Raw genomic sequence first — 9,029 nt, forward strand, 5'->3', positions numbered from 1 at the left:
ATATACACAATTAATGACCCTCCAATTCCACTCCTAGGTAAGTACCCCAAAGAAAGACACACATACATATACCCAGACATAGAAGAATGTTCCCTGCAGCGTTATTCCTAATAACCCCAAACTGGAAACAATAAAAATATCCATCAGCAAGAGAATGGATAAATTTTGGTCTATTTTTATAGTGGAATTCTATACAGCAAAGAGAATGAATTATAGGCACAAGAACACGTGTCATTACTCTTGAGCAAAAGAAGCCAGATACAGAAGAAAACACAGTATATGACTATTTATATATACTGTTCATTTTTTTAAAAAGGCAAAACTAACAAATGGTAAAAGAGATCAGGATATTGGCTACCCTGGGGAAGAGGGAGGAACAGTAACTGGAGGGTGAGAGGTGGGCTTCTGAAGTAGTTGTGTTAATGTTCTATTTCTTGATCTGGATAGCAGTTACATTAAGTATGATCACTTTGTGAAAATTCACTGAGCTGTGCATTTAGGGTTTTTATGTTTAATAAAAAATTTGCATAAAGAGAAAAATTACAGGAAAAGAGAAACACTGTCAAGCTATCTTCCAAACAGCTACTGCAACTAATATTTCATTTATCTTTTTTTTTTTTTTTAAGATTTATTCATTTACTTTAGAGAGAGAGCAGCACAAGGCGGGGGGAGGGGAAGGAGGAGAAAGAAGAGAGAAGCAGACTCCTTGCTGAGGGTCAAGTCCCACTAGGGCCTGAGATTATGACCCACAGAAATCAAGAGTCTGAGGCTCAGGCCACTGAGCCACCCAGAGGCCCCATTTATCTTTTGAACATCCTTCTATTGGAACTCCTGGGTGGCTCAGTTGGTTAAGCAGCTGCATTCGGCTCAGATCATGATCCCAGGGTCCTGAGATCAAGCCCCACAATGGGCTTCCTGCTCCGTGGGGAGTTTGCTTCTCCCTCTAACTCCCTCACCTCTGCTCATGCTCACTCACAGGTTCTCACTCTCTCTCTCCCAAATAAAATCTTTATAAAAAAATAAACATCCTTCTATTAACAGCTATAGCAAAAAAATTTTTTTTACTAAAAAATTATTTTCAGGGCACCTGGGTGGCTCTCAGTTAAGTAGACGACTCTTGGTTTCAGCTCAGGTCATGATCTCAGGGTCATGGTATCAGGCCTCACAACGGGCTCCATGCTCAGCAGGAAGTCAGCTCGAGATTCTCTCTCCCTCTCCCTATGCCCCTCCCCCCCACTTGCTCACACAAGCACTCACTCTCCCTCTAAAATAAATAATTTTTTTTTAATTACTTTCATTTAAAAATATAATCCTGGGTGGCTCAGTCGTTTAGGCCTCTGCCTTCAGCTCAGGTCATGATCCCAGAGTCCTGGTTATCAAGCCCTGCTTTGGGCTCCGTGTTCAGCAGGGTTCCCTCTGCCTCCCTCCCCCTCTGCCACTACTCCCTGCTTGTGCGCGCGCGCGCTCTCTCTCTGTGTCAAATAAATAAATAAAATCTTTAAAAAAAAATAAAATAAAATCCACGATTAAGTGAATTATAAAGCCATACCTTCAGCCACCTATAAACTTGAATCCAAGTGTTGAGAAAACGAATCCAAAGATGCTTTCTCACTATGCCATACTACCTAGATACAAGAACCTAACAAAATTTTACTCAACTGTTACTGACAGTTCTTTCCACATAAGTTTCTTTTTTAAAATATCATCCAGGGTAAATTTAATAAAACCTGAAGCCTTCTTTTCCTCCTTAATCTCTGGGATCAAAATCAATCTGTCATGTTCTAGTATTTAATTAGCATAGATTGTCTGGCCTGTTTTCCCTGGAATCAAAAAGAGGGTTCACATGTAAACAGGACTGATCTGGCAAATGAATAAATAAATATACAAAGAGATCCTTTTCCTAAAACAAGTTTGTGCTCTACACTGGGCTAAACCCTCACACAATAAATTAACTCTTCAACAGCCTCCAAACTCAAAAACTGAAGTCAACCAATTAAGCCCTAATGGGATACCAATTTCCTTTTTTTTTTTTTTAAGATTTTTATTTATTTGGCAGGGAGAGAGAGAGAGCACAAGCAGGGGGAGCAGCAGGGAGAGGGAGAAGCAGACTCCCGCCGAGCTGAGAGCCCAACATGGGAGACATGGGACTAGATCCCAGGATTCTAGGATCATGACCCGAGCCGAAGGCAGATGCTTAACTGACTGAGCCACCCAGGTGCCCCCCAATTTCCTATTTTTGATAGAAGTTTAAATAAACCCCTCTAGATTTATACAAATCCCTATCAAGCATCCAGATAATCCTGTCACACTTAGTTCCAAATTGGCATTTATGAATATGTCATACAATCAAAAAAGCTTTGATTACTGCATTTAGAACCTTCACTGCCACAACCAACATGTACTTTTATTTATTTATTTTTTTTTTTTAAAGATTTTATTTATTTATTTGAGACAGAGAGAATGAGAGACAGAGAGCATGAGAGGGAGGAGGGTCAGAGGGAGAAGCAGACTCCCCGCCAAGCAGGGAGCCCGATGCGGGACTCGATCCAGGGACTCCAGGATCATGACCTGAGCCGAAGGCAGTCGCCTAACCAACTGAGCCACCCAGGCGCCCCAACATGTACTTTTAAAAACTGGGAAATTTTGGGGTGCCTGCCTGTCTCAGTCGGTAGAGCATGCAACTCCTGATCTCAGGGTTGTGAGTTCAAGCCCCACACTGGGTGTAGAAATTACTTTAAAAAATTAAAATCTCAAAAATAAAACAAATTTGGAGAATTCCAATTGCTTTAAAAATGGAAATGATAGCCTTAATTAGAAAAGATGACTGATACGGGGTCCTACCGGTTAAGCACCTGCCTTTGGCTCAGGTCATGATCCCAGGGTCCTGGGATCGAGTCCCACATCGGGCTCCTTGCTCATTGGGGAAGCCTGCTTCTCCCTCTCCCTGCCGCTCCCCCTGCTTGTGCTCTTTCTCTGTCAAAGAAATAAAATCTTTAAAAGAAAAAGGTGCGGCTCCTGGGTGGCTCAGTCATTAAGCGTCTGGCTTTGGCTCGGTTCATGGTCCCGGGGTCCTGGGATCAAGCCCTTCGTCAGGTTCCCTGCTCAGTGGGGAGCCTGTTTCTCCCTCTCCCACTCCCTCTGCCTGTGTTCCCTCTCTGGCTGTGTCTCTGTCAAATAAATAAATAAAACCATAAAAAAAAAAAAGGTGACTGATAAACTAAATTTGATCTAACTGCTGTCTCCAAACTTTGCATGTCCTAATAATCTGCAGTTATCCCTTTACCTGCAGCCACCAAAACAAATAAGCAATTGCTAAAGGTTGTTAGATACCATGTACAGTGTTATCTGGTCTGAGGATTTTTTTAGGAGTCCTTCAATTTATTGTCTTTTAATTCATTGAACCAGAGACTGTGGAATGAGAAGGACTTCAAAGACCCTTTATCTTTTGCCTTTCCTGTACTTCGAGCATTCCTCCTCAAAAAATCTGTGTACTACGCAGACGTAATAGGTGTTGAAAATGAGTCCGAGGACACAGAGGCAGCTAAAGCAGAGTATCCAATCACTGTCTATGTTTTTATGCTGATAAAAGGCAGTTTCACAAAAATGAGAAGCTGACTTCTATTAATACAGCACAAAGTTTATAATCAACAATAACTGAAAATAACGTAAGGCCAGAATTCCTCAGGAAAAGCTGATCAGGGGCGCCTGGGTGGCTCAGTCGTTAAGCGTCTGCCTTCGGCTCAGGTCATGATCCCAGGGTCCTGGGATCGAGCCCCGCATCGGGCTCCCTGCTCTGCAGGAGGCCTGCTTCTCCCTCTCCCACTCCCCCTGCTTGTGTTCCCTCTCTTGCTGTGTCTCTGTCAAATAAATAAATAAAATCTTTAAAAAAAAAAAAAAAGCTGATCAGCAAGTTGACAGTAAGAGTTAAGACATGTTTGCTGTCAAAAGATGCGTTATGTCAGAAGTCTTTATGGGATACCAAGTTCCATCTCAACTTTTCCTTCACGCTAGAAGATAGACAAAGGAGTGTAATTCTACCAGCATCACTGAATATAAGGTGATGGCAGGAGGGAAAGGACAGAAATTATTTCGAACAGGGCGCCTGGGTGGCTCAGTTGGTTAAGCGACTGCCTTCGGCTCAGGTCATGATCCTGGAGTCCCGGGATCGAGTCCCGCATCGGGCTCCCTGCTCGGCAGGGAGTCTGCTTCTCCCTCTGACCCTCCTCCCTCTCATGTTCTCTGTCTCTCATTCTCTCTCTCTCAAATAAATAAATAAAATCTTTAAAAAAAAAAGAAAAGAAAAGAAATTATTTCGAACAATGGCTGTTAACCAAGAAGACATGGTAGAGAATCCAACTGGGAGGCTATTTCCAAAAACATACATCCTCTCACAGAATGTATCATAATCTAGGTGTCATACTGATATTCTAATAACTCCCCAAGGTAATTCTGATCACACACCCCTAATCCACCCATCCTCTCACCCCAGAGGAAAACCAGTCTTCCAGTCATCTAGAACCAGAGACTTAAAACAATGGAAAGCTTACTAGGATAGAGTTGGGGAAACTGTTTAATGAAACAATCAGCGGAACTGTTGTATACCTTATATCCTAGTCTTCAAAACTAGAAGGAAAAAAAAATGTGAAGAATACCTATGGAATTCCTGAAATTTTTGAGCTATACTATTCTTCTACTTCCTTAATTCTTTTTTTTTTTTTAAGTAATCTCTAGGGGCGCCTGGGTGGCTCAGTCGTTAAGCATCTGCCTTCGGCTCAAGTCATGATCCCAGGGTCCTGGGATCGAGCCCCGCATCGGGCTCCGCATCGGGCTCCCTGCTCAGCGGGAAGCCTGCTTCTCCCTCTCCCACTCCCCCTGCTTGTGTTCCCTCTCTGGCTGTGTCTCTCTGTCAAATAAATGAATAAAATAATCTCTACCCCCAATGTGGGACTCAAACTCAGGACGCTGAGATCATGCACCACATGCTCTACCAAATGATCAAGTCAGGCGCCTCTCCTTGATTCTTTGAGTTAAACCACTCACTAAAAACACTTAACATCCTAGTGAGTACTTTAGATATAAATTTAAATATTAAAAAAAAAAAAGACCACCAGAAAACTCTAGAACACAATCTTAATACATCATTCTCTCATCCTTTCTATTGTTCTCCATTAGCTATAGAATAAAATCCAAGAATAAAACCCTGACCCCCCGGGGCGCCTGGGTGGCTCAGTTGGTTAAGCGACTGCCTTCGGCTCAGGTCATGATCCTGGAGTCCTGGGATCGAGTCCCGCATCGGGCTACAGCTCAGCAGGGAGTCTGCTTCTCCCTCTGACCCTCCTCCCTCTCATGCTCTCTGTCTCTCATTCTCTCTCTCTCAAATAAATAAATAAAATCTTTAAAAAAAAAAAAAAAAAAAAACCCTGACCCCTGCCTGCTTCTCTTATTTCCTGCCATTCCTCCCCTAGTATGTTATACTTCAGTAACATAACTTTTAGTACCCTCCAAACCCGGTCCAGTCTTTTTTTCTTTTTTAAAGATTTTATTTATTTGACAGAGAGAGACGCAGTGAGAGAGGGAATGCAAGCAGGGGGAGTGGGAGAGGGAGAAGCAGGCCTCCTGCTGAGCAGGGAGCCTGATGCAGGGCTCGATCCCAGGACCCTGGGACCATGACCCAAGCCGAAGGCTGACGCTTAACGACTGAGCCACCCAGGCGCCCCAACCTGGTCCAGTCTTAACTTCCCCCCATCTCCTACCCCTTCTTTACTTGGGTCGCATGTTTTGCTGGTAAGAGTACAAAACTTGATATACCATCTCCAGAGAGTAATTTGGTAACATCTATCAAAATTACACAAAGTGTATTTTCCTTACCCTAGCAATTCTACTTATAGGAACTTATTCCACAAATTTATGAAGTAACTTTTTTTTTTAAGATTTTATTTATTCATTTTGAGAGAGAGACAGAGAGAGCACAAGCAGAGGAAGAGGGAGAAGCAGACTCTCCACCGAGCAGAGAGCCAGACACGGAGCTCGATCCCAGGACCCCGAGATCATGACCCGAGCTGAAGGCAGACACCTAACCATCTGAGCCACCCAGGCACCCCTGAAATAACATTTTTAACAGAATTATGCAGCACTGTTTGTAACACAAAAAGACCGGCATCTAAATGTCCGTCCATAGTGGACATAGGAAAAAAAAGTACTGTACACCCATACGACAAAATACAGTGCAAAATGAAGGTCTTTTATACATATTATTATATGGCCTATAGGAATATATCTGAAAGGATACAGGGGCGCCTGGGTGGCTCAGTCGTTAAGCGACTGCCTCCGGCTCAGGTCATGATCCCGGGGTCCTGGGGATCGAGCCCCGCATCAGGCTCCCTGCTCCACAGGAAGCCTGCTTCTCCCTCTCCCACGCCCCCCACTTGTGTTCCTGCTCTTGCTATCTCTCTCTCTGTCAAATAAATAATACAATCTTTAAAATAAATAAATAAATAAATACAATCTTTAAAAAAAAAAAAGGATACAGAAGACACTAGTAATTGCCTCCAAGGAACACAAGAGTGGCTAGAGCACAGAGGTGAGGGAAACTTCACTAAACCGTCTTCATAACCTTTTAAATGTTGAATTATGTAAATACACTGCCAGTCCACAGGCACCTGGGTGGCTCAGTTGGTTAAGAGTCTGCCTTCAGCTCAGGTTATGATCCCGGAGTCCTGGGATCAAGCCCCACATGGGGCTCCTTGCTCAGAAGGGAGTCTGCTGCTCCCTCTGTCTGCTGCTCCCCCTGCTTGTGCTCTGTTTCTGAAATTTAAGTAAATAAAATCTAAAAAAGTATTTAAAAAATAAAGATAAAATAAAATCACCTTTTTGTACATAAATAAATAACAGATTATAGGGGCACCTGGGTGGCTCAGCTGGTTAAGCAACTGCCTTCGGCTCAGGTCATGATCCTGGAGTCCCGGGATCGAGTCCCACGTCGGGGTCCCTGCTCAGCAGGGAGTCTGCCTCTCTCTCTGACCCTCCCCCCTCTCATGTACTCTCTCTCATTCTCGCTCTCTCAAATGAATAAATAAATCTTAAAAAAAATAAATAAAAAATAAATAAATAACAGATTATAACCCACTGACTAAAATAAGAACCTGTATTTATATAAAAAGACAAGAAAACTAAATATGATATATATCCTGGACTGGATCCTAGACCAGAAAAAAAATTTTTTTTCCTATAAAGAACATTATTGGAACAAATGGCAAAATTCAAATGAAGTCTGTATATTAAATAATACTATTATATCAAGACTACTTCTAGATTTTGGTAAGTATATTGTGGTTATATAAGAGAATGTCCTAGTTTACAAAAAATATACATTATGCTATTTAGGATAAAGAGGTATCACAGCTGTAACTTACACTAAAAGAGTTCAGAAAAGTAATCTACAATATAAACAGAAACAGAGAAATAGTAAAGCGTTGACATCTAAGGAATCAAGATGAAGAACAAATGGAAATTTGAATACTACTCTTGCAACTTTTTCGTAAGTGTAAAATTATGGCAAAATACAACTTAAAAGTACAAAAATGTTTTTATAATGCAAATCACCATCCTTGAATATTTTTGTGTTTTTCTAAAGCAACTTATAGTATTATGTAACATATTTAAGTAGAGGTATGAGTATAGTTAAAACCACTTAGCCAAGGGCACCTGGCTGGCTCAGTTGGCAGAGCAAGAGAACTTCCCCCGCAACTTAAGATTTATTTATTTATTTGACAGAGGAGAGTACACAAGCAGGGGGTGCAGCAGGCAGAGGGAAAGGGAGGAGCAGGCTCCCTGATGAGTAGAGAGCAGGAGGACTTGGGGCGTGGTCTCAGGACTCTGGGATCATGATGTGAACCGAAGGCAGATGAACTGACGGAGCCACCTAAACGCCCCCAGCATGAGACTCTTGATCTCAGGGTCGTTGTTCAGTTCAAGCCCTTTTATAGGGCATAGAGTTTACTTAAAATAAATAGGGGCGCCTGGGTGGCTTAGTCGGTTGGGCATCCAACTCTTGATTTCAGCTCAGGTCATGATCTCATGGGTCGTGAGATTGAGCCCCACATGGGGCAGGGAGTCTTAAGTTTCTCTCCCTCTGCCACTCCCCACTCCTGCGCATGTGTGCGCTGTCTCTCTCAAATAAATCAATCTTAAAATAAATTAATTTAATTTAATTAATTAAAAACTAAAACAAAAACACTTAGCCAGGGATGCCTGGCTAGCTCAGTTGTTCAAGCATCTGCCTTTGGCTCAGGTCATGATCTCAGGGTCCTGGGATGGAGTCCCAAATTGGGCTCCCTGCTCAGAGGGAAGTCGGCTTTTCTCCCTCCGCTCCTCCTGCTGCTCATGCTCTCTCTCTTCTCTCTCTCACAAATATATGATAAAATCCTAAAAAAACAAACAAAAAAAACCAAAACAACAACAACAAAATAAACACTTAGCCACACCAACCCACCAAGGGAAAATTAGGTGAAGCTTACAAAAACTGGAGTAGCTGACCCTAAGCCGCTCTAGGCAGCTAGAGAATGAATGCTGGAGGAACTAAAACCAACATCACCTCTTCTCCCACCTCTCCCTCACCACTCAGAACTTCCCTCTCCTAAACCATCCCTATCTTTACTCTCAGTCATAACGAGGACTTGCTTTATGCCTGCCTTTTCTCCCTATAAGTTTGGCTCCACTTCTCTAGAGGGAAACAAACAAAGACATAATCATTTTCTCAATATTAAGGACCAAAAAACCTTGGCACATTTTTGGGGAGAAATGTTACTAGTATTTAAGATTTTATTTTATTTTTTTTTTTTTTTAAAGATTTTATTTATTTATTTGAGACAGAGAGAATGAGAGAGACAGAGAGCACATGAGAGGGGGGAGGGTCAGAGGGAGAAGCAGACTCCCCGCCAAGCAGGGAGCCCGATGCGGGACTCGATCCCGGGACTCCAGGATCATGACCTGAGCCGAAGGCAGTCGCTTAACCAACTGAGCCACCCAGG

At 42.6% G+C, this 9,029-nt stretch overlaps 1 protein-coding gene across 5 annotated transcripts in view; it reads right to left on the reverse strand.

Annotated features, from left to right (window-relative positions):
• Positions 1–9,029, reverse strand: part of CBFA2T2 (CBFA2/RUNX1 partner transcriptional co-repressor 2) — a 155,818-nt gene that overhangs the window by 137,038 nt on the left and 9,751 nt on the right. The window contains exon 1 of one of the 5 annotated variants that reach the window (XM_081832986.1): positions 1,550–1,617. The exons of the other annotated variants lie outside the window; for them this stretch is intronic. The gene's annotated coding sequence lies outside the window, so the exon portion shown is untranslated. Of the gene's footprint in view, positions 1–1,549; positions 1,618–9,029 lie in introns of those variants that run through there. 5 annotated transcript variants of the gene reach the window in all.

This window comes from Leptonychotes weddellii, chromosome 10 (assembly GCF_054177405.1).
Source record: "Leptonychotes weddellii isolate Sample4059 chromosome 10, ASM5417740v2, whole genome shotgun sequence".
Taxonomy (NCBI): domain Eukaryota; kingdom Metazoa; phylum Chordata; class Mammalia; order Carnivora; family Phocidae; genus Leptonychotes; species Leptonychotes weddellii.